Source organism: Cygnus olor, chromosome 2, assembly GCF_009769625.2.
Source record: "Cygnus olor isolate bCygOlo1 chromosome 2, bCygOlo1.pri.v2, whole genome shotgun sequence".
Classification (NCBI taxonomy): Eukaryota; Metazoa; Chordata; class Aves; order Anseriformes; family Anatidae; genus Cygnus; species Cygnus olor.
The window spans coordinates 76,570,548-76,591,479 of NC_049170.1; the positions used below are offsets into that span (position 1 = coordinate 76,570,548).

At 36.8% G+C, this 20,932-nt stretch overlaps 2 long non-coding RNA genes across 4 annotated transcripts; one reads left to right on the forward strand and one right to left on the reverse strand.

The window, feature by feature from the left end:
- Nucleotides 1-531: 531 nt before the first annotated feature.
- LOC121065371 lies at nt 532-14,740 on the reverse strand. Its single transcript, XR_005817017.1, has 3 exons — nt 14,526-14,740; nt 2,790-2,895; nt 532-819 (listed from the first exon to the last, which is right to left on the reverse strand). It is a non-coding gene; the product is annotated as an uncharacterized LOC121065371 (long non-coding RNA).
- A 118-nt stretch (nt 14,741-14,858) lies between these two features.
- On the forward strand, nt 14,859-19,696 carry LOC121065372. Of its 3 annotated transcripts, none has more exons than XR_005817020.1 (3): nt 14,859-15,036; nt 15,672-15,869; nt 18,972-19,696. It is a non-coding gene; the product is annotated as an uncharacterized LOC121065372 (long non-coding RNA). The 3 variants fall into 3 exon arrangements; XR_005817019.1 differs by having other exon boundaries at nt 15,672-15,839; XR_005817018.1 differs by having other exon boundaries at nt 15,672-15,824.
- The last annotated feature ends 1,236 nt before the right edge of the window (nt 19,697-20,932 follow it).

Consider the following 20,932-nt stretch of genomic DNA (forward strand, 5'->3'; position numbering starts at 1 on the left):
TCACCAGGGAAGCTGACCTAAACCAACCAAAGGGATATTCCATATCATATGATGTCACACTCAGCAATAAAAGGTGGAAAAAGGAGGAAGAGGGGAGGGGTGGGCTCTCGTTGTGAAAACGTCTGTCCTCCTCCCGAACACTGGCTACGTGCGTTGAGGCCCTGCTTCAAGGACGTGGTCAAGCATCGCTCATTTGTGGGAAGTAGAGAGTAATTCCTTTCCTCTGCACTTCCACATAGCCTTTACTTGTTTTGTTTAGTTTTCCCTTTCCCCCTCCCTTTTCCCTTTTCCTTTTTTCCCCTTTAGTTAAATTGTTAATTGCTTAGTTAAATTGTTTAATTAAGAATAATCTTTCCTTAATAATTAATTTTTTTCCTTTAATTAAATCATCCTTATCTCAACCCGTGAGTTGTTCTTTCCTTTACTTCTTCCCCTCCTCATCTAAGGAGGGGGAGTGAGAGAGCGGTTGTGGTATTCAGTTGCCTAGCACGGTAAAACCACCACAAGATATTACAGAGAGAAACTCCCACTTATCTATACACCTCAAATTCAATATCAGATTTAATTTCTCACCAATATAACCTTATTCAGTCACTCTAAAAGTGAACATATGATAATCAGCATATCGCTATGTATTTTTCTGTTCCTCATGAATCCAAGCAATCTGCAGGCTGAGATGGAAGAATTTCTTCTATGGCAATACTGTGATATGCATGTGCTGCAGATATTTTTATATATCAGTTCTCATCTTCAGTTCATTTAAGGTGACAAGTTTAACAGCTTTGTTGCATGTACCTTTTTCCCTCCAGGAGCAGGAAACTGTCAAAAAAAAAAAAAAAGTGATTTAAATATTCTGAGCTGTAGCTGCATGAAAGTAAAGAAAGTTGAAAAATTATCTAAGTAGTTTAAAATCAATGAGACAAGGATTTGTGTTGTAACACATAGTTCAATGTTCTTAAATCACCCCAAACTTGTGAATATTTAGGCTGAGGAGCATGGTTAAGGCCTGACTACATTTAAACTTAACTTGAAGTTATTTATGAACAGATTTGAAGAGCTGCTAATAGACTCTCACACTGAGAAATGTGAGAGCATCTGATTGTATTGCTTTGTTTCTAAAACTTTCTTTATATTTCCTGTCTTACAACAAGAATATCCAACCAAGCAATTGCTTGAAAATGATTTCTCAACCAAACAGTATTTGTTTGCACAGACGTAATACTGCAATTGTAATATTTGTTTTTTTTTTTTTCACCATCACTTTAAATGTTGATACCAAAAAGTTGCATTTTATGTGCAGCTCCATTGTCATCAAGGTCTATATTGCCACATGGTAGGAAATTATCTAGGTAAGGGCTACAGCTAATTTCCTCTGTCGACAGAACAGTGTTGGAAACTCTTTAAAATTTCAGTGTTGGAAACTCATAGCAGAACTCAAACAATGTTATTAGTTTATTCCAGGAAATACCATGTGAGAGAAGTTAGGAATTATCTTACTGGGATGAATCAATCGTCCACTACACCACTAGCCTGCAACCTAAGATGTCTATTCCTCCTATGTTTTACATGAAAGTACAAAAACATGAAGAAAGAAATCTTCTTAAGGGTAAACAGACCTTCAGGAAAACATCTGTGATTTTTAACTTGTACGTCATACATTGTTTTGAAATGGGCCTAATATTTCTGAATGTTACAAAATTTTAATCAAAACAGTAGGATTCTAACTGGGGACAAAGTATTTCTTAATGTTTTATTTTAAGTTATAGACCAGCATCTGTCACCTTAATATCCCATTAAAAGAGATATTTTTTAATGATTTTCTCTTCAGTCTGGAAAACAAAAGTAAGATAAGAAATTGTTGAGGGAAAAGGGGCTTAGTAGAAATAGACACTTCTCACTTGCCTCTCCTCAAAACATCATCTTTTTGTTGTGACTTTTTAATACAATAAAACAGTGATCTGTTTTAAAAAGACTTTCCATGATTTGAACAGGCATTTATATTTCAAAACTATATAAAGCTGCTATTGTGTAACTTTTCTATAGTTTATGAATTTTAGAAGCTAGGTTGACAACGTTACAAGGTATTAATTATTTACTCCCCCTTCCCCCCTCCCCCCCATTCTCTAGAAAATCTGAGTAGCTCTTCATACAAACCTTTCTATGTACACAATGAAAATTAAACCTATTTTTTATTCAGATGGGAGTCATAGAAATGTAGCAAAAGAAGTGATAATGGTGTACATGGATGGCATGGTCTACACAGTCTGTTATAGTGCAACTCCATTTTTACTATCAACTTTAATAACAGATATTTTTCTCACTAGTTTTGAAAAAGTCCATAATTACTTTTACCATTAGACATTTTTTCCACTGTGTAGACTAAATTTACATTGTTCCAGTTCTAGTCTACTATTCTCATCCTATTAACAGTGAGCATGGAGAACGGATGATCACCTTTTGCAGCTCTCTTACGTATTTGAAGATTTAATATTTAATTTCTGTCTTTTCCTCTGTAGAATAGTCTACTTTAGTTCTCATATTCCATGTGTTTTCTAAACAATTGATCACACAGAGCTGCTGGATGGGAAGTGTCTCATAATACTTCACGGAATAAGGAAGTAAAAGTACAGGGTTATGTGGCAGAAGGAAGGATAAGAACACAGACTCTCAGGGGTGTGAATTGGTTCTCCTGTATTTCCAGGACCACAATGAAGCCTTTGCTGGCTCCCTCCCTGTAGAGCACTAGTTCCATGCCCATCTGTTTCTTTTGCTACTTTTTTAAAACTCACTGTTAATTAACTTGTCCATTAGTGTCCCACTTGTATGATTTTGATGAAGCCCTCTGTACTCAGCTCAGCTCTTCACCTGTTTCCTGGGCTCTCCCAGGAGTTAGCACTGTTAATCATAGAATCATACAGTCATACAATAGCTCAGGTTGGAAGGGACCTCAAAGATCATCTAGTTCCAAACCCCCTTCCATAGGCAGGGTTGCCACCCACTAGACCAGGTTGCTCAGGGCCTCATCTAACCTGGCCTTGAACATCTCCAGGGATGGGGCATCCACAACCTCTCTGGGCAACCTGCGCCAGTGCCTCACCACCCTCTGAGTGAAGAATTTCCTCTTAACCTCTAATCTAAATCTCCCCTCTTTTATTTTAAAACCATTCCCCCCGTGTACTGTCATTATCTGTTTGAGCAAAGAGTCGCTCTCCATCTTTATTTATGTCCCCTTTAAGTACTGAAAGGTCACAATTAACTTTTTTTAGGGAGCTGGTTTCCTTGCCTAGCCTACTTTGGCAAGGAAATCTACAACATACATCACATATTCTACTCTTTCAGGAGTGATAAGAACTGAAAATACTTGTCCATCCCTCCTCTTCACTCCTACATCAGGTAAAACCACATTTTATTTTGTAGTGTTTATTTATTTGTTTAACAATTTTTACTCCTAGAAAGGGCAGCATAGAAGATAAAAGAGAAGAGGTCTAAAATCTGTTTGTTTGTTTGTTTGTTTGTTTTTTTCCTCCTGTAACTATATTCTGTGTGCCAGCTTGGGTATACCTAGCTAGAAAAGTGTAGCAATATCTCAAACTGTTTCATTTGCTATCTAGACAAATTGAATAGCTTCTTAATAAAGCTGTTTTGGATGACATTTAATATTAAAGCAAGTCATCTAACAGGACTCACATATTCCCTTTCTGGCTGCTGAGATAATCTGACTTTTGAATGAGGGTGAGAAGCTTATGAATATGAATTAAGAAACATTTCTGTATTTAAAGAGTGACTGTCAGAAGGTCAAGAGATCGGATGTGATTTAGATCATCTATTCTTTTCCAACATCAGCTGACCTCTTAGAGATAATCCTAAGGTCTGCAATACTAAAGCAATAACGACTCCAGATTTGAGAGTAAAGGTTACAACAACATGAAATAATAGAAAGAGTAGAACTTCATTGTGTCTCAGAAACAGTAATTATTATGGGTTCCTTTTATACAACTTCTCTGATAGAAGTTCGGAAGGGTTGTGTATGAGTGTGTATGTGCAGAAAATATAGATGTACAAATGTCATACGGAAACCTTACAATTTAATATAACTGAGAAAAAAAGAGAGGGAGCTTTCATAGTGACCAGTAGCTTTTCTGCCTCAATACCTTTTCTCTTCAAGGTACTCAGAATGATTCCCAGAGCTGGCTCAAGGCCTCTCAACAACACAGGCAAAATTAAATTTTGCAGCTCCATGGGTGAGAAGCTGAGAAAGGCTGGAGCAGGAACATAGAGCCACGGGGGAGCTGCAGGGAGCTCGGCTGCTTGCTCCTGCTCCTGCTGCCTGGCAGATGGGAGGTTGTGAGCAACAACTGCTCTGACACCAGCAGCCACCACCTGTCTGCTTTCCAGAACATTGGCAAAGATAAATCACATATTGGGGTCAGGTACATTGATTGCATCCCCACTTTGCCTATGCCTACAGCCATTTTTTTTTCTATACATTTGTGTTACATATCTGTTTTCCGCACAGAATTGTAACCCTAATATGTGAATTATCTTAAAAAGAACCATTTATAGAATACACTATCACGAAGTATAATATCAGTTTTGTTCTTTTGTGGTTTTAATACAAACTGATGCTAACACAAGTAGCTTTCTATTAGTCCTTTCAGTTTGCATCAGCTTTCTATTCTTTGAAACTAAATAAAGATGGAACAAACAAAAACATTTAGCCGTGTATATTTCCTGAAAAAAAAATCTTGAATAAATTAATTCTTTGCCTTTCATTACAGCAAGCTGCTAAATTAAATTATGTTCACACAGACACACCCCACCAAGACACCCCCCCAAAAAAAAGAAAAAAATAAAATAGAGAATAAATAGAATAGAAATAAAATAAAAAAACCACCAAGCAGCTGTCATATCCATTACATTTTAGAGTACTAATTTTAGTGCATGTGGTACTGGTGACATTAAAGATACCCATAGACCTTTCAAATATGTAGGTGCATTTCCACAAAACTTAGAGTTGCTCTAAGAGCCTGATCTACTGCTCTTTAGTTTACCATCTTCTTTGCAGACTATGCTTAACTTAGTGCCAAAATATTTTAAATACAGATTTTGTGTTGAAATTTCTTCCTTGAATCTGTTTTTCATTAATAAGGTTTCAAAACTGTCCCCAGGAGGTTTCCTTGTTCAGAAACCCAACAGTTTCTACTTTCAGGCTCTTAATTACACATATTGTTAGAAAACAATTTCATATGAATAGATTGCTTTTGATAGTTACAGAAGAGAGGAACACCTGTTGCTTTCAAAAGCTTTTTTTTTTTTTTTAAATTGTGACAAATTGTTTCTTAATACATCAGTGACAAGTTAATATTGAAGTTTTTATTATGAACTTACATTCTTAAGTCAAAGTATTAATATATACATTTATGATTTACCTCATGGACCCATTTTAATTTTCCTAGAAATTAGACTTGGAATGAAGAATATTAAATACATATATATACTCTCCCAGTCATGCCTCTTCAAGACTGATTCATTTATTCAAATCTTTAAAGCCAGACAAAACATTCAAAGGACTATGGAGATATTCAAACAAGACCATGTTTATCCCATGTTTTAATCAGCTATAAAAAGTTATTGGTGGCAGAATTCACAATTGTTATTGGGTTCCAGAGTAATACCTAGTGAAAATAACGGGCTGTTAGTGTTTTGAAATGACCCCCCTCTTATCCAATAGTACTGGGCAGTTTCCAATTTGCTTCTGAATGTTTAGTTTCCCCAGAGACTAGATAATTAAGAAAGTGACAATAAGTAAGTGCACATATCTGTGTAGTGTATATAAGAAACTGAAAGAGTTTATGAGTTAAGCAATATAGAATCAGAAAAAATATATATATATATATCAAAATTTATGCTTTACATCTATCACAGAAACCTACTGGAGAATGCAAACTCTCCATATTTGTATTGTTTGAGGTTTATATGTGTCTAAATTCAGGTGGGTTTTAGTTAGTTAGTTAGTTAGCTAGTTATTACCAAGAACCTGTTTCCTGCTTATCTCTTTACTTTGCTAGGATGGTATTTGTACAATTTGGCTGGTAAAAGACTTCATTTATCCAGTCTCTCACTTTAGTCTGTCATTTATTCTGTTTTCCATGAACTCATTACAAACCATAACTAACCATGACATCTTTGTGCTGTGGCCAGAGGAGTTGAACAGGTCCCTTTGAAACTAATTGTGATTTTGTTCTTTATTTCGTCTATTCAGCATAGACAAAGTACAAGTGTAGTAATCATGTTTTGGAGACATATGGTTAAATTCTAGCTAATAAAACTTTGCCAGTAATTTCCCAGGAAGACTGAGTTGTAATATCTTTGGCATTTTTAAGTTTATCTCCCTTGTCGTATGCAGACTAGCTTTTAGGTAGGGCATACTGATGCATTTAAATACAGTACTCCTACGTTAAAGTTCTGAAAGCCTGAGCTCCTTGTAACATCCTTCAAAATTTGTTGCTGGAAAGAATATTAATGTATAGTTAAATGTACACAATATTTAGTAGATAACATAAATCAGAAAAAGAAGTGAATCCATCACTGGAATTCAGGAACCTTAAAGCAAGCTGAACAAACATCTTGCAATCTAAATTGCTACTGTTGAACTGAAAACAAATTTGAATGGTTTCATAAGACCAATGAGGAAGAATTAACTTCTCAATATCAGGCTGCCCAGAGAGATTGTGGTATCTCCTTCTCTGGAGACATTCACAACCCACCTGGACGTGTTCCTGTGTGACCTGATCTAGGTGTTCCTGCTCCAGCAGGGGGATTGGACTAGATGACCTTTCAAGGTCTCTTCCAATCTCTAATATTCTGTGATTCTGCAATTCTGTAATATAACTAATGGCTTATAATATATTTTCCTCAACAAAGACATTTTATCAAAGGAATTTCACCTGTGCAAATCTTATTTTGACTTATAAACTGTTTTTTATTGATAAGACCTTTACCTGCAGCTAATACGTATATCCTGCTACTACTTATCTAAATTACATAAGAAATGAATGTCAGGTATTAACTAATTCTTATAGGTTAGAGGATCTTAACAATATATGCATTTTGTGTTCCAGTTTTGAAAAAAATAAAAATAAAATAAAGTAAAAATGAAGAGAATGGTCTTCTGTTTTCTTGTGTAGCTAACAAAAAAAAAAAAAGAAAAAAAAAAACACGGTATGTCTGAAATTGATATAATGTACAGTATAGTAACCCATCATTGCCAGTATGTTGCTGAAGAGTGAATCAGTGTCTTATTGGAACTTTACCTTCCAAATAATTTTCAGAGTTTTGATATCTGACTGGATTATTCTGATAAGTACAACCTAGTATGGTAATTGTCTGGCAAAAGCTTATTTTATAAGTTTTCTAGTATAGTTTGGCCTATGATGTGGAATAAGCAAAAAATAAAGGCAGAAAAGTTATTATAGACTGGATGTTTTTTAACAAAGCAATTGGGAATATCAAAAGATCCTAGAACTATGAGAAAATATATGTCTTAAGACTTAAAGAAAATAAGTTTAGATTTTCTGATTTTAAAGAGGGAGATAGTTATATCTTTCTGCCTGTCTTGGTGTCAGAGAGCTCAGGCAGGTAGAGCAAGCTTCTGACGTTATTTTCCCTGCTCCTAGAAGCCCTATGGATCTGAGGCTTGCTGGTCCTGCATCATGAACTTTATGTTCCTGATTTTGAAATTAGACAACCTGCATATGGAAATCTGTTGGCTCCTTTATCAAGATCATGAATGTCTTTATCAAGGTCAACTTACTTCAATTACAGTGTCTGTGACTCTGCCTGCAGCTCTTAAAATATATTGCTGTTTTCCTTTCTACTTCTAAAAAAATGTAGTTATATATTTGAATTCTGTGAATTTTACGTATAAAATTAGCTGGCCGGGATAATTCCACTTATGCAATACAGTCAGAAGTCTGTGAACAGACAAGCTAAAAGCAAGAGTCTTAAACAGATGGAGTTTTATAAAAATTAGTGAGCAATTGGTGTGTCTGTAGTTTGCCAGAAGCTACTTGCAAGTAAGAAATTGTGAGATACAAAAGCTGTAATTTCTTTAATTTTATTTTATTTTACTTTATTTTATTTTATTTTATTTTAATTTTATTTTTTTCCTTAAAGGGAATAAGGGAATAAGATTAAACTCCATCTTCAACAGGAACAAAAGATATCGATCTGACTTTCTTCTCCCCCCAAAAAAAAAAAAAAAGATATGTTGAAAAGATATGTTTCTTTCTACTAAGACTGATAATATATTTCTTCCTTTAAAAGTGTCTCTGAGACTAAAGAAAAGGAAATTCATGAAAATATACACTGAAATTTTGAATTAGTTAACTTTTGAGTGATATAACAGCTTTTTTACCTTTCTCTGTAGGCTTTGAAAAAGCTTTCTTTTATGACAGGCTGTTACGGTGGAAGTAGACCACTACTAACCTGACACAAAACCTTAATTCACACTTATAATTTTACAGTTCTAACATAATGTGCAAGAATTTTTCTATATTCATTACCTTCCCATTGTTGTAGGGCCTATTATCACTAATACAGGATATGCTTTGGCAATGGTGGAAATTCTGCAGAAGAAAGCTTACTTTTATTAAAAATAATAATAATGAAAAAAGTCCTAGCACACTTTTGATAGGGTGACAGGTACACCTTGCAAAAATGTAGAACATGCAGTAACCAAAAAGCCATGAACACCAACATTAAGAACACCTTTTGTAAACACTTTCCTGTTTAATTCTCCAAACTAACAAACACATTGAAGACCTGAAGAATAAAAAACAAAGAGCCACCAAAAAGAACGAATTACAGACCATCAGTGGTGCAAGTATCATCTTGCCAGGTTGCCCAGGGAGTGGCGGTGGAGTCACTGTCCCTGGGGGTATTTAAGGAAAGGTTGGATGTGGTACTTAGGGACCTAATTTAGGGGGTAAAATCAGCAGCAGGGGGACAGTTAGACCACATGATCTTGGAGGTCTTTTCCAACCTTAACGGTTCTATGATTCCATGATTTCCAGGACACCATCCACTGGGGAGCAGCGTGTGAAATTCAGGGTGAATTCAAAACGTAATTTATGAACTGATTTTAGTAACTGTTCATAAACGATAGTCTGGACAGTTAAACAAATGCAGCCCATGTCCAGTGTTCTTTTTACTTTTTTTTTTTTTTTTTTGTAGGTGTAAAACTACTAGACAAAGGTGTCATGTTAGTTCTTGTGTTTATTCAGTTACTTTTATGCTCTTCATTTCCACATCACTGAGAAACAGAGAGCAGCATGTCACAATACTGATGACAGTTAACAATGGTAAAGCAGTTAAGTTGTCTCCTGCTGACTCCTTTGAAATACAAGCTGTCCTTGATGTTCATGTCTACGGATTTGCTACCACTAGAACAGCTGATGATATATGGCAGCTGGCATTGCAGCATCTTAATGCATTGAATTGTTTTCCCATGCAGTGGCTGACTCTACAGAGTTTTACTCTTAAACTACTGTGCTGAAGTGACAAGAAGCATTATCAATCATTAAAATCACCTTGCATTTCCTCCTTGCAGTGTGGAAAAACAGCTGTATAAAGCAAATAATTCATACTCAACCAAGTAGTTTAAAAAAAAAAAAAAAGGCAAAAAAAAAAAAGCTTTTTTCTGCCTTTATTTTTTTTCTTGGTACTTGCATGAAAAAGCTATAAATTCTTTAAACGTGTATGCGAATATCTTGGACAAATCTCTGTTTAAGTTTATCTTGTACATAAGTCATGCTATTCTGCAAGTGTTCGGTGCTCATTGTGCTAAATGCAAGTTATGCTATTACCTTTGTAAATGTTCACAAGCCACAGGTTCTTTTCCTGTTCTGTAGATGAAGGAATGTGATTCTTTTAAGGATATATGATAATTAGAGATATCATTGAGATTTTCAGTCACCTTCTTCTAATTATTTTACCATTTTATGCTAGTAGTTGCTGTTGAGGTTCCTGTCTCAGAATAAGGTGAATTTAGGTTCCACTGGTGGATAGAAAAATATGTACTAAAAGATTCTGACAAGAAACATGTAAGCAAAACAAACAATTGTTATATCTAACAAAGTGGGATTGTACAGAAAAAAAAAAAAAAAAAAAAAAAGAAAAAAAAGTTTAATAATTTGTTGGAAACCAAAGTCTTTTCTGTTTTCCACTGCACTTGCTGCATGAACTTTACACAGGTCATTGAAACACTTGAACTGTTGAATGGAAAGGAGAGGTAGAGAAGCTGGGAATGAAGGAGCGAAGCAGCCTGAGGAAAAAATATAGAATTGTGGTGGTGCTTTTTAGATTTCTTCTTTGTTTCTTAACACCTAACTGCATTTTAACTGGCAATAAATTAAATTAATTTTCCATAGGTCAAGTCTATTTTACGCATGATGCTAGGTGATCTCCCTGTCTTTATGTCATTTTGTGAGTTTTTTCATGCTATTTTATCTCCTAGTTCTGTTGAGGAGGGAGAGTGAGACAGCAGCAGGGTGGGCATCTGGCTGCTGGCTAAGGTCAGCCTGCCATATTCCCATACATTAAGGGAAAGAAGCCTTCTAGAGTGTCCCCGGATGATCAAGGCATAACAGTGAAATAAGCAAACAAACAAACAAAAAATAAAACAAACAAAAAAAAAACATCAAATGAGAACAACAACAACAACACACATTACTCATAGCAAAAGAGAACACAGAAGGGGAATATCAGTTCTTTTTGAGCATATTTTTGTACAATGCAGAAGAAAAAAAGGAGATTTCAACCTTATATTTTTCTTTGTGTAAGACTCATTACAAGAACTAGGTTCAATTTAACCTTGAAAACATTTTTGAGCTACACAAGATGAACTGTAATGGGTTGCTAGAGCCAGACAGTATTCTTCCAGTAGTTCCAGATCTCAGAAGCAAAAGTAAATTAGTAGCACTGATTATCTTAAAGCTGCATTGGTATCTGCATATAACATATCAAGTAATATGAAAAACAAAAGAGTTACAGTCAATGGTTCAATGTCCAAATGGAAACCAGTAATGCGTGGTGTCCATCAAGAACCTATACTGGGACCAATACTGCTAGTATCTTCACCAGTAACATAAATATTTGGATTATGTACGCCCTCAGCAAGTTTGTAGTTGACACCTGTGGTGGTTTCACACCAATGAGCAGCTAAACACCACACTATTCTCTCACTCTCACTCTCACTCTCTCTCAACAGAAGAGTGGGAGAAAATACTATGGAAAAGACTCCATTCTGGAGTCTGCTCCCATGGGGCTCCATACCTGCTCCACCATGGGCTCCTCCATGGGCTGCAACATGGATATCTGCTTCAGTGTGGTACACTGTGGGCTGCACTGGGACAGTCTATTTCACCATGGTACTCTCCACGGACTGCAGGGGAACTTTTTTTTTTTTTAATGTAAACAAAAGAGAAGAGTAAATTATTATTATTATTATTATTTTCAAAAAGTGAAAAACAAACAAACAAACAGTGAAAATCTTCAATAAATGATTTTTGAATGCCAGGATAAATGTTCTGTTGAATTCCTTGGATGATAACATGGATGCTAAGATTTTATATGGACTCAAACATGAGAAATTCATGGAAGAAAATCCATGAAGAGTTATTACAGAAAGCATATCCGACAAGGGAACTTCCTGAACTGAGAGAAGATAAGCATCAAAAGACTATTAAAGTAACATATATGTTTTTCCTGTTCTTATACTGTTCAGGCATCTGCTTTCGGCTGTTAGAGACAGATGGCTGGACTAGACAGACCTTTAGTGTAACCCCAAGTAGATGATCTTACAAATGATGATTCTTTCAAAAAGCACAAGTAAGCCAGAAAAACTGCCCTTACAGGACTTCTGTTGGGTTCATGAACATATAAGATCTCTTCTTTGAAACAAAGACCTTAGAATCAGAGAATCATAAAAACATTTAGGTTGGAAAAGACCTCCAAGATCACCAAGTCCAACCATTAATCTAGCCCTGCCAAATCTACCACTAAACCATGTCCCTAAACACTACCTCTACAGGTCTTTTGAATACCTCCAGTTATAGTGGCTGAACTGCTTCCCTGGGCAGTCTGTTCCAATGCTTCACAACATTTTCGGTGAAGAAATGTTTCCTAATATCCAACCTAAACCCCTAAACCTACCCTGGTGCAACCTGAGGCCATTCCCTCTTGTCCTATCGCTTGTTGCTTGGGAAAAGAGACTGACCTCACTACCTTCTTTGAGGTAGTTATAGAGAGCAATAAGTTCTCCCCTGAGCCTCCTTTTCTCTAGGCTAAATAACCCAGCTCCCTCAGCCACCCCTCCTAAGACTGGTTCTCTAGACCCTTCACCAGCTCTGTTGCCCTTCTTTGGACCTTATAGGCTTCCCATAGTCTTGCTAGCATAGGTAGAGACATAAAGAAAAACAAACGGAATATTATGTTTTTTTTGTGTGTGTTTGGTTGGTTTGCTTTTGCCTCTTTTAAAGCTTTTAATTCTCAATGAAACCACAAGGAATCCCCCCATTCATTTTAGTGGACTTTGCAGAAGTCTATTGGTCTTTTCAGTGTCCAGACAAAAATCTATATACAGAATTTAATAGTACAGAGATGCACTTGCAGAAGATGTTAACAGCAGCCTGTACCCACAATATTATCCAAGTTCAACAAATGAGTTACACTGAGTATAAGAAATACAGAAGGAATTGTAAACAACAACAACAAAAAAATCTCTAGTGATCTTCCCTGGTGATGCATGGCAGGCATGGCATGCTACTTACTATAGTCATTTTCTACTTGACTTTGAGTTTAGTACTAGATTAGGCCATTAGTAGCTTTCAGTGCTTAAGTGATGTAGCTGTATCTGTGTGTACATTTGTATAGCACTTAGGAGTTATCAGTTCCTAATAAAAACATCCACATTTCTTGTAAAGGCATAGTATTTATCTTATCCTATAAATGCACTTAGAGTTAGCTGACATAGAAGCACTAAGGTTACCAAAGCCAAAGTACATCATGCACAAATTGAAAACAAGAAACAAAAACAATTAGTTCAAAACATCAGATCAGCTTGTATTTCTCCAGTTTTGAATAACCATCTAGAAGACAGTTTATGTGACTTTAACAAAATAATATGTTAAATACTGATGCAAAGTTTCATTATGGGCTTTAAAATATCATTAAAATATAATGTTTGAACATCATATTTACAAAACAGCAGCCAAATGTGTGGATTGCAAACAAAATATTATAGCTCAATATATCTTGTCATATATTATAAGGTCACTGAGGAACAAAGAATATTTTAAGCAGTTGTAATGGATGTTGCTTTTATGTGGGATTTATCTGTATACAGAAGTAAAGTATAATTTGGGATTTTTTTTTAATTTTATTTTTTAAGATACTTGGTCAGGTCTTAAGACATGGGGCTAAAGAAAAGCTGCAGGATTAGCCGTGATTTTCCTAAGAAACATAAATTCATTTTCCTGAATCCATTTGTGCTTTTCTTTTTCTGCTACAGTCTTAAGCCCCGAGTTGAGCTTCTTAAGAAGTTTTTTAACTTAATACTTATTCTACAGTATAGGAATCTCAATTTCCTTATGTTATGCAGTATCAAAACTGATCATAGGAAAAAGGAGGAGAGATATTGCTGTTTATAGGGCAGCCTCATTATGTACTTGAGTATTTTTCATTGAAGTAAAAAAAAAATCAGGAGCTGATGCATTCTGCTTTGCACTGACTGAGCTGACAGTACTGCTGGAGTAGTCTACAAGACGGCAATAGATATCCTACACAGTGACTGTCTTTTTTCTTCCTATGCTTTTTTTAAGGTAAACTAATATACTTAATGTCACCACCAATATTTATTACTGTTAATATGGCATGCACCAAAATGTACCAGATTTACCCACAGTTTCATACATATATATGTTTTATATTAATATATATATAAAATTTAAATTTACATAGCTATGTTTAATTTAATGAAATCCTTTGACACAGATTGACTACACCCAGATTTCTAAAAGAACATCCTCTCTTTTGGGAAGTACTATTCGTCTTAACCTTATTCATTTTTACAGGTGTGAATCATTGGATTTCTTAGGTTTCCTTGTGCAAAAACGTTCATCTATAGTGATAAAAATAGCATTTATATTGTAGAAGTTAATAGTATTTATTCTTTTAATTATCAATTATATTACTAAAGTGATCTTATTTGATTAGTGGTGGTTAGGTAACCTTCTGAGACATTTGAGACATTACCTGAATAGAATCATAGAATATCCTCAGTTGGAAAAGACCCACAAGAATCATTGAGTCCAACTCCTGGCTCCACACAGGATCACCCAAAAATCAGACCCCATGTCTGAGAACATTGTCCGAACACTTCCAGAACTTCGTCAAGCTTGTTGTGTGACCACTGCCCTGGGGAGCCTGTTCCCAACAGACCAACCACCCTTCACTCAGTGAAGAACCTTTTCATAACATCCAGACTGAATGTCCCCTGTTGCAGCTCCATGCCATTCCATTGGGTCCTGTCACTGTCAGCAGAGAGCAGAGCTCAGTGCCTGCCCTTCTGCTCCCCTCGTGAGGAAACTGTAGGCCATTGTGAGGTCTCCCATTTCCTGTTCTCTAGGCTGAACAATTCAACTGACTTCAGCCACTCCTCATACATCTTGCCCTCTAGACATCTTTGTAGCCCTCTTTCAGACACTAATAGTTTTATGTCCTTCTTATATTGTGGTGCCCAAAGCAGTGATCTAGGTGAGACTGCAGCAGTGCAGAGTAGAGCAGGACAATCACATCCCTCAACTGGCTAGCAATGCTGTTTGCTGTTCTTGATGCACCCCAGAATATGGTTGGCCCTTTTGGTTGACAGGACACATTGATGACTCATAATCAACTTTCCATTGACTAACTCCTACCCACCCCACCCCACCAGCCTGGACCCTTTCAATGAGCGGCTCTCCAGCCTCTTGTCCCCCAGTCTGTATATATATTCAAGGAAAAAGGACATAAGAATTCTCATTATCATTCTTAAACTACCTTTTATTAACTCACAAAAAATGTAGGGAAACTAGATTGTTATGCATGGATTGTTATGTTGAGATCAGTAGATTTGCTCTGGTATAAAGAGAAAAATAATGTATTTTTGGATATGTAATTTTAAGGAGATTCAAAACTTTGAAGGGGAAATGTAAGATTTAACTGTACAGGGAAGCTTCCAAATAAAAATGGACTCAATCTAAAACACTCAGCAATATCACTGCACCAAGCCTGTCTGAATTTAAGAAGCATTTGGACTGTGCACTTAGTCACATGGTCTAAAATTTTGGGTAGACCTGTGTGGTGCCCAGAGTTGGACTTGATGATCCTTATGGGTCCCTTCCAACTCAGGATATTCTATGATTCTATGATTCTATAACAATCCACTTAGTTTCCATAGAAATCTGATGTGCCAAGAACTTTTGAAAAATTGGCTTTGGGGGAGGGGAGGAGGGGAAGATGGGGGGCACTGGTGTTAGATATTAAAATATTTAACCTTTAAATAAACATTGACAATAACTCAAAATATCACACAGTCTCACAAATGTCCCCTTCTCATCTATTGTTGTGTACAGGCGAGATACCTATGTGTGCATGTTTAAATCCAATGAAGGAGAAGCAGAGGAAGAAATTTGTTTGTAAATCTCATTAATTCAGTGATTGGCACAAAGACACTTTTATACACATGCTGAAGCAAAACATTGTGCTCTTACATAAGGCCAGAATGGGTGAGATGATATTTGGTACGCAGAATGTTAAGTTCATTTTGGTAAGTGAAGTGTATAACATTACTCAAAATTTCTTATGTGGAAAAGATCTACAGTATGCTGACATTACCTTTGTTTTTACTTTGTTCAGTGCACAGACACTGACACATCAACAATCTTATATTCTTTTTGTTATATTCAAAATACTAGCAAAATATTGATCCAGAAATAAGCTTAAACTCTTGCAGAATATAAAGTATTTAATGTGTTAAATAAATGTCAGTACATCAACTAGTGATAAACCTCCTTGGGATTGTTTGCAGAGCATTTAGCAGAAAAGAGTGACAGTATTAGCGGTGTGAATCCTTGAAAACATTCCCTACAAGAAAAGGAAATGTTAAGTTTTAATTGACGATATTTTGGTAGAGATGAGATTCTATTTTATTAACTAACTTTTTATTTATTGCTTTCTTATTTTGTGCTGATTTCAACTGATGCAATTCCAAAACACCTTGACACAATCTTTGTAAGAGTACCTAAACCTCAGCAAAATATTTGCTGCAGTGATACAGAGATAATCATCTTGCGGTCCAGTAAGAATATTTGGTTGACCTATGCAAAAGATATGGACAGGTCTACTCTCAGATCTATTACTTTCGCAAATTGAGGGCACAAGTGAGAATGGGTTAAGAAAACTGGAAGATTTATCAACAAAGACTATCTGGACAGACCTCTGTTCTGGATTTGGAAAAGAGAACAGTGATAACTGAGAAGAAACACCAAAAGGAACATATATACAGATGAAAAAAATCTTTGAGGAAGGGAAGACTATTCACACAGCATTTTAGCTCACTTTGTGGAAGGCTGAAAGGAGATACAGTCCCTGTGGAAGGCTAGAGAGTCTGGCACAAAAAGCTAGGGGAAAAAAAAAAAAAAAAGGACAAAAAAAGACAATGGAAACCTAGCAGGTAAAGCCAGACATCTAATGACAAGGTGCAGTAAGAAGGGTGGACAGGACATTTCTCAGCAGAAGATGAAAGGATAAAGCAGCTGCAGTTCATAGGAGCAATAGTATGGGGCTGATTGCCAAGGTTTCCCTGGTCGATATACTGGCAGAAGAGGGCTGCAGCTTCAGCCAAAATGTTGGAGGGAACCTGGAGCTGATCTCCTGGCAAGGATAGCAAGACAGAGAATCCTGACAACCACATCGTCAGATGGCAACATATCAGGGAACCCAGGAGCAGATGGTTCTGCTGGGAATGGCTGCCATGGCTGTGAAATCAAAAACTCCCAGATGGCTATGTGAAAACCATGGAAATCACGGTGCATCCTGGTAGTGGTATTTTGAGTGGTGAAAGCAGCAGTCTTCTCTGAGTATCTGTGGCTTGCAGCCATAGGGTCATTTACTGTGAATACCATGGAAAGATGGACATGAGCCAAGGTAGCAGCTGCACTTAGATGGGCAGCCGGATCCAAAGTAAAGATCTGACAAGGACAAAGGTTTTGACATATACCATGATCAGAGAATGGGGTACAAAGTAAGAGGAAAAGATGAGTGATGCTCTTTAGTTTAGCAGCCACTTCAGCATCAGCAGTAACAGCTTGACTGGCTGAACCTAAGGAAATCGCAAAGTTTGCTTACTGTTGCTTTTTTATTAGAAGAAAACTATCCTGAAGGGATGAAGAGGAAGGGGGGGGGGGGGGGGGGGGGGGGGGGCAGGGAGGGGAGAAGGGGGAAAGATGTTAATATATACCAGGTCCAATGTGAATGAGCTGTGGCCACTCCATGTGAATGATCTGTGGCCACTACCTAAACATTATTCTTCTGAAAGAAGTGTACTGTATTAAGTATTTCCAAATATTTCAAATTTTATATGGAAGAGTACTTGTAGTATATTCCCATAAGAAACCTGAAGTTAACATCAGTGCATGAGACTGAAGGGATAAAGTAATTACAGCAATTACCAAATAAGTGACTGAAAATCTTCCCTCTGAAGTTGATATCTAAAGAGTGAATCAGTTGATTCTTACTTGAAACCTTTTTGTCTCACCTTCTTCCTACTCACCTTCCTTCTCCTAATCATCCCTGTGATTTGGTTTACAAATTACATAATTAAATCTTCTTTGTGGTGCTACTACATAACTGCTTTTATTTTAATCTAGAAGACTACTTTAATCTAGAATTCCCACAGACAGTAATTCTTTAACAAATCTTGGGCAACAGGCTATGCTAGAATAGGCCATGATATAGATAACAAATTTGTCCTCATGGACTTACTATTTCAGTGAATCTTCTTTGCTGTGGAATAGAAGATTGACAAAGTGAAATAATTTCTTATCCCCTGAAGAGAAGTAACAGATGGGGAAATTATATTGGAAATCCTGTTAGGAGAGGAACAGGTTGAAAAGTCACAAAGAAACATATGTATTTAGAAGTCAAGCTTTCCACAATAAGCTATAGAGCTTTGGGACTTTGATCTTAGAAACTGAAGTGGAGAAAGAACAGATCTCAGTAGGGAACAGGACAGCGGGCAATCAGACACACTCACAAGAAGATCTGGAGGTGTGGAATAAACTCAAAGGAAATATTCACAACTGTAGCAAAGAAGATGTTACAAGTTTCAGAAAATATCCATACGTAGTTATGAACCTGGACTTTATAAAGGATGCAAATTTATTGGAAAAAAATAGGTGCTGGGAATAGTTTACTAAGTACTGGAATTGTACATAATACCTAGGCAACAGGCAGAAAATTAAAAAAAGAAAGAGCAATAGATTCAGAACAGGAAGGTCTGTGATCTAGGTTAGTCCCTATTCTAACTGCTAGTGATGTAAGGTGGAGCGAAATGGGCAGTAGTCAGTACAAGAAAGATGGTGGCCCTCAAGGTTTGGACATTTGTTTCGATTTCCAGACCCTCATTGGGTACTGATGTTAGGGATAGCATAAAAAAAATGGTTTGGGTGTTAAATCTCATGAGATTTGCTGATGTAGAAGTAAGGGTTATTACCGATATTTATAGTTTTAGAAGAGACAGTCTTCTGCAGACTTATAGTCCCAGTTGTCTCAGAGTCTCCTTCAATGTCATATTGTCCAGTTGCTTAATAATCTTTGTGGCTCTTTCCTGTTCCTGAACTTGCTTCTGTAAATCCATGTCTCTCTTGTTCAAGGGAAGCCCCGACCTGGACCTGAAATCCCAGATGAGTTTCACCAGGACTGAGCAGAGAGGAAGAACCACATCCCTTGACCACCTGTCAGCGCTCTGCCTAATGCAGTCATTGATCTTCTTTGCCAATGCACATCCTCAGCTTAGTGCTTGCCAGGATCCCCCAGACCTGTCCTGCCAAGTTGCTTTCCAGCTGGTCATTCCCCTGTGTGGGTTTATTCCTCCCCAGGGGCACTACTTGGCATTTTCCTTTCAATAAAACATATTGCTGCTTCTCTCTTACGAGTGAAATGCACTATTCCTTCTGTGACACTGGTCTATCAACCATTCCTTCCCAATTTGCATCTTCTGTCCCATTATCCAAGACTTTAATGAAGATGTTAAACAGCATGAGCCTCTGGGGTTCTGCACTAGAGACAGGTCTCCAGCTGGACCTTGTACCACTCATCACAGTCCTGTGAGCATGGCACTTCTGTCAATTTCAGTCCACCCGCCTGTCTGTTTATCTATCCCTTATTTCATTACTTTGCCTATCAGAATGTTACTGGAGCAGTGTCAAAAATCTTACTAAAATCAATGTAAACAGCATCTGCTGCTCTCCCCTCATCCACCAAATCAGTCATCTTATTGTAGACAGCTGTCAGGTTGGTTAGTTCTTGACAGTGTTTAACTAGTATATATACTATCCAGTATATATGCTAATTCAGCTCATGGAAAGTAGTAATAAAAACATGGAAATAGCAACAACAATGACAAACAATAATGACAATAATAAAAGCCTGTGGAGACATAGACAAAGATTCCACCACAAACAAAAAGCAATCTCATGCTATTAATTCAGTATGAAGTTTATTTTTGAAACTTGTTTATTTGGGAGCCAAAGCCAGTGTCTCACTAAATACCCTGCCACTAATGGGTAGATTTCAATCAATGAATTAGAATGATATTATTAAATTATTTGGGAATTCAGCAATTAAGCCAGTATATGAAGCTTAATAGGCCAAATAACTTTATCTAAATTCCATCCATAAATAACATTTTTTTGCAGGATTTCACTTAAGACTTCCAAAAGATCTTGAATTTCTAAGAAGGTCCCAACAGCTCATTTTTCCCTGCAAGTCTGGGTCACCTAACCCACAACATTAAATGAAGGATGTAGAGTGATGGGAAGGGAAGGGAAGGGAAGGGAAGGGAAGGGAAGGGAAGGGAAGGGAAGGGAAGGGAAGGGAAGGGAAGGGAAGGGAAGGGAAGGGAAGGGAAGGGAAGGGAAGGGAAGGGAAGGGAAGGGAAGGGAAGGGAAGGGAAGGGAAGGGAAGGGAAGGGAAGGGAAGGGAAGGGAAGGGAAGGGAAGGGAAGGGAAGAATTCTGTTAAAATTAATTTTGTTAAAATATCAAGAAGTTGTAATATACTTTTAATGCATGTGTTTCACACCATAGAATCATGGAATGGCTCAGGTTGGAAGAGACCTTAAAGATCATCTAACTCCAACCCCCATGCCATAGGCAGGGATGCCACCCACCAGAAAAAGTTGGCCAAGGCCCCATCCAGCCTGGCCTTGAACACCTCCATGGGTGGGGTAAATTGTGTTGAAATTAAAATGTTTTTATTTTTCTGTTATATTGCTAAAATCATCTATATTTAGAACTTTGCATAATGTGTTAATATTGGGATAACAGACTGCAATTTTTTAATTATTTAAAAAGCAGCAATGGATTTAGGCCAGGGTTGTTCATCTCCTGGACTCTAGCAAAACCTGGAATAAAGCCAATCAAGTGGACATAACGTTTACAAATGGTGACAGTTCTCACTACATTTAACTTATTTTTTGCCACTTATTTTAATGTAACAGATAGCAAAGGAGACTTAACTATGGTTTTTGTAACAGCTTTCCAATTATTTCAGACTTCCTGTGCTTGGATAGGAGTTTATTCCAGACCAGTCCAGCTTCTTTTTGCTTGATCCTG